Consider the following 5,338-nt stretch of genomic DNA (forward strand, 5'->3'; position numbering starts at 1 on the left):
ACAAAACATGTAGAGGCAATTTTTCTTCCTTTTTTTCTTTTGTTCTTTCTGGAGGTGACGACATAATAGGTTTTGTGACCGCATGCGGCAATGAAAGTGACAAAAAAGAAAAGAAGAAGAAAAAAGAACATTGTGCTTTGGAGGCGACTGGGAGATTGTCTGTGGCTTTGTCGACGGCGTCTCTTTCATGTGCGCCGCGGTGCTTTGGTGGTACATAGTGGCCGAGTCAATGGAAAATAGCAACAGCAGAGGCAGAGGGCCAACTCAAGTTTTTGTGGATGGCCCACACATTCAAAACTTACACACTTATGGCTTGATGCACAGAATTGTTAATTCTGGGGCTTTTGCTATAATGACCTTTCATATTAACGAACAATTTATCGTAGTCCCACGAAGTTTATTATATTAAGATTTCACTGTAGCATCATTTTCACTATTCCTGAATGGCACTTTGGTTTGCCACGTAGGACCCTGCTGCTGAAGTGACACTGAACAAAGTAAATTAAATTTACTCAAGATGCCCTAAGTTTGCCCATCTGACCAGGATATTAAAGAGACACTAAACTGCCAGTAAGTGTGTTCGATTATTTTTAACTAATTTTTTTCCTCTTTCTCAGGAAGGTCATCATCTTCTTTTTTAAGACAGTTGGTTCTAGTGATTGACATTGCTTGCATTTATAGCCTTTTTTTCTTGCTTACATTTCTTTTTTTTCTTTGTGAAGTTTATTGAATTGTATAATTTCTGCTTTGAAGTATGCCTTATTGTTTGCATTCAAATTTTTTCTTGTGTATAATATTTGCTTGTGTTGATCAGTGTTTGCACCTGTTTCTATCACTGTCTAAAATTTTTTAAATCCACTTTTTGTATGTTTCGTGGTCACCGTTCCCACTTATTCTTTCAGCTTTCATTTAGTATTTTTCGTAACACACATTCAGTTGTACAGATATTGCAATCTCTTCTTCGAAGCCACATTAGTATTTTCATTATTGTCCCCCCTTGTGCAATACCCTTAGTTGAGAGCCTTATGGGTGCGATGAATAAAACAATGAACACAAACCAATTTACACTGACGAAGTGGTTCGATAACTATTTTCGTTATTCTTGCAATATTAGATTTATTGTTAGAAGAGAAAATGAAGGCCAAAGTTCCATTTCTTGGATACTGCACCGAAACCTCAGCGCCAGTGCAACTACACAAATTTCAAGCTATTTTTCATATGTGGCAATGTCAGCTCAGCAAAAGTTCTCAAAGCTTACCATGATCGATCAGTGGGTACTTAAAACACAATTTAGCTTACTTTCATTTATAAGCATTTGACTAGGCCCTAGCAGGTGCAGTAACCTCAAGGTGGCAGCCTCACTTGCCCTTCCCTCTTTGCATCTTTTCCGGTTTACCAGCCCTCTTCTCCCTATAAGAGTGACGTTTTGGTATTGTAGAATGATAATTTACTATATTGGCGAAATCATTTTTCTCTTTAGTGTTCGTTTAAATTCTGGGTTTGGTGCAGTGAAGAGCCACTAACGGCCTAAATAAGAGCTACTTAGTATTCAGATGGTGGTCTTGCTGTATTAGTCAATTTTAAGTACAACGTGAAGTTGCAGCTTTTCCGCTGGAGTCAAACTTCACTGGTGGAGGAGTTTTCTTCATGGTTGATGCACTAGAATAAGCACTGATAGCACTAGTTCACTTTTGACGCCATGTTTCTTTATTATTGTTATTTATTTATAGAAATGCTGCAGGCCACAAGGCCCTAGCAGGAGGTGCAATACAAAGCATGATACAGTAACACATATAGTGATATCAATTGAGTAATAGCAAGTCAAAATAACATTGCTACAAGTGCCAAAGATCAATGCAACAGGAAAGTAGTCAGTCATTGAAACTACCCATAAGTGGGAATATATAATGTGTGCAATAGAAGTGTATGTACCATCATTTCTTTTTCTTTTTTTGAGGGGCGATATCTGAGACCCTCGCAATATTTGTACTGTGATTACCAGAAGCATTGTAATATATTTGAAACCATGTGTCGTAATTGTATTTGTGTACCAAACACTTTTTTTCTCCTACATTAAAAATGTTTGTTACATGCATTACATCAAAGCGTTCGCACCCTCACCGTCCTTTTTTTTTACTTTTGGGGAAACTAGCAATATCTTGTGCTGTGATTACCAGAATCTTGCCATCCATACTGTGTTTGCAATATTATGTTGTAGTTGTATTTGTGCACAAATATTTTATTTACGTGGACATTAATCATGTTCATTACATGCATTACATGTTCATTACATCCCGGCCACGGCGGCCGCATTTCGATGGGGGCGAATTGCGAAAACACCCGTGTGCTTAGATTTAGGTGCACGTTAAAGAACCCCAGGTGGTCAAAATTTCCGGAGTCCTCCACTACGGCGTGCCTCATAATCAGAAAGTGGTTTTGGCACGTAAAACCCCAAATATTATTATTATTATTTCATTACATGCATTATTTCAATGTGTTCACACCGTCACTCTCCTTTTTTTTTTTTTACTTTGGGGGAAACTAGCAATATGTTGTGCTGTGATTAACAGAATATTGCCACCCCTACTGTGTTCGCAACATTATGTTGTTGTATTTGTGCACCAATATTTTATTTACTTGTACATTAATTATGTTCATTACATGCATTATTTCAATGTGTTCGCACCGTCACTCCCCTTTTCTTTTTTTTTGACTTTGGAAGAAACGAGCAACATGTTGTGCTGTGATTACCAGAATCTTGCCATCCATACTGTGTTCGCAATACTATGTTGTAGTTGTATTTGTGCATCATTTTTTTTACTTGGACATTAATCATGTTCATTATATGCATTATTTCAATGCGTTCGCATAGTCACTCTCCTTTTTTATGGACTTTGGGGGAAACTAGCAATATTTAGTGCTGTGATTACAACCTTGCCATCCATACTGTGCTTGCAATATTATTTGTGCACCCAATTCTACACAAGAAAAGTAGGAAGGTACCTATAAAGAAAGGGGTCAGACAAGGAGACCCTCTAATTCTATTCACTGTGTGCTTGGAAGAAGTATTCAAGCTATTAAACTGGGAAGGTTTAGGAGTAAGGATTGATGGCAAATACCTCAGCAACCTTCAATTTGCCAATGACATTGTTCTATTCAGCAACACTGCAGACGAGTTGCAACAAATGGTTGAGGACCTTAACAGGGAGAGTGTAAGAGTGGGGCTGAAGATTAATATGCAGCAGACAAAGATAATGATAAATAACCAGGCAAGGGAACAAGAGTTCAAGATCACAAGCCAGCCTCTATAGTCTGCGAAGGAGTAGGTTTACCTAGGTGAACTAATCACAGAGAACCCTGACCATGAGAAGGAAATTCACAGAAGAATAAAAATGGGTTGGATCGCATACGGCAGACATCGTGAGCTCCTGAGTGGGAGCTTACTGTAATCAATGAAAAGGAAAGTATACAATCGGTGCATTTTACTGGTGCTGACATATAGGGTGGAGACTTGGAGACTGACAAAAAAGCTTGAGAACAAGTTAAGGACCGCGCAAAGAGCGATGGAACGAAGAATTCTAGGCATAACTGTAAGAGATACAAAGAGAGCGGTTTAGATCAGTGAGCAAACAGGTATAGACGATATTCTAATAGACATCAAGAGAAAAGAATGGTGCTGGGCAGGTCATGTAATGCGCAGATTAGATAACTGTTGAACCTTTAGGCTGACAGAATGGGTACCAAGAGGAGGGAAGCGCGGAAGAGGATGGCTGACAACTAGGTGGTGCGACGAAATTAAGAAATTTGCAGGTGCTAGTTGGAATCTGTTGGCGCAGGACAGGGGTAATTGGAGATCGCAGGAAGGAGCCTTCGTTCTGCAGAGGACATAAATAGGCTGCTGCTGATGATGATGCTTTTCTTACATTGACATTAATCATGTTCATTACATGCATTACTTCGAAGTCATTGTCCTTTTCTTTGGGGCTTGGGAAGAAGCCTGCAATATTTCGTGCTGTGATTAACAAAATTTTGCACATCATCCATGCTTTCTTCCATATGTCGTAGTTGGATTTGTGTACCAATCCTGCTACATCCTTATATACAAGGCTGAGGGTATGTAATGAACAAATAAATGCAACAAAGAGCCAAGTAGCAAATGAAATGGAAAAAGAAAAGAAACTGGGTAGAAAGTCATTCAAGCATTAGAATTAAAATGTTCAGTAGACAACAGGCAATCAAGTAAGAGATTATTCCAGTCACTTAGTGTTTGCGGAAAGTATAGAAAGAGATCCACTTGTTCGGGCAAAATAAGGAGTTAAGGAAAATAAGTCTGTGATAAGTGCAGTGGCATATAAGTAGAGAAGTGCAGCGTATGGTCGAGCCCTACCTTACAGATAGGCAACAAAAGCCTCTATGCCCTGCGCAAATAAGTGCTCAACTCCTGAGCAATTATTTGTGCACCTTGTAGTCTTGCTGATAGTGCCAGTGTCCGAGTAGAAGCCGTGGATGTATAGACGGCCACACAATCGACATTGTTGTTCACACAACTGAGGTCTTTACATACTTATTGTAGACTGCTTCTAACTTATATTTGACTGTGACTGCTCCTGACTTAATTTTATTTTCATGATTTTACTCTGGCTATGACACGTTTCATCTGCTGTATACTTTGAAGTTTTTATTTTGTTTGAACTGCTGCATATTTTCAGTCCTTTTTTTTATCTTCTGTATTTATATGTCATTACTGTATACCAAGGACTTGGCATTTGTATGCTAGTATTCCTTTTACTTGTTTTGTTAATTGTGGCTCGAGATGATGGTGGCAATATTTAATTAAAAATAAACATGGGTTACTTGAGTTCGATCATTGTTTTTGCATGAAAAGCTATGGCAACCTGGAATCATTGGAAAAGTGATTTCGGTGCATGACTGAAAAGTATGATTTATTCCAAACACTATATATGTGTTTCGGATTGAATGTTAATCATTCCTGTTTGAACGGTTAGCCTCTAGAAGAACATTAAGGTGGTATAACCATTACCTTTATGGTGGGCAACATTTAATCTTGGGGGAACAACTGTTTGGTTTAGTGGAAGTACTTGAAAGAAAAAGATTTCTCCAGAGATTGGCGAACAGATAGTCTCTGGGCTAACTTAACCAGCCCAACCATTGGTCCTCCCTGGCTTAAAAGTTGCTCGTAAAGTTAGTCCCTGCGGACTAACCTAAACAGACTAATCGTTGAACCTCTAGAAACTAATTGGGAGGGAATAAATGTTGCGCCTGCAGTTACTCTCTCTGGACTAACCTAAGGGGACTAACTGTTTATCCTCTAGGGACT

The sequence above is a fragment of the Dermacentor albipictus genome, unplaced genomic scaffold (assembly GCF_038994185.2).
Source record: "Dermacentor albipictus isolate Rhodes 1998 colony unplaced genomic scaffold, USDA_Dalb.pri_finalv2 scaffold_14, whole genome shotgun sequence".
Taxonomy (NCBI): Eukaryota; Metazoa; Arthropoda; class Arachnida; order Ixodida; family Ixodidae; genus Dermacentor; species Dermacentor albipictus.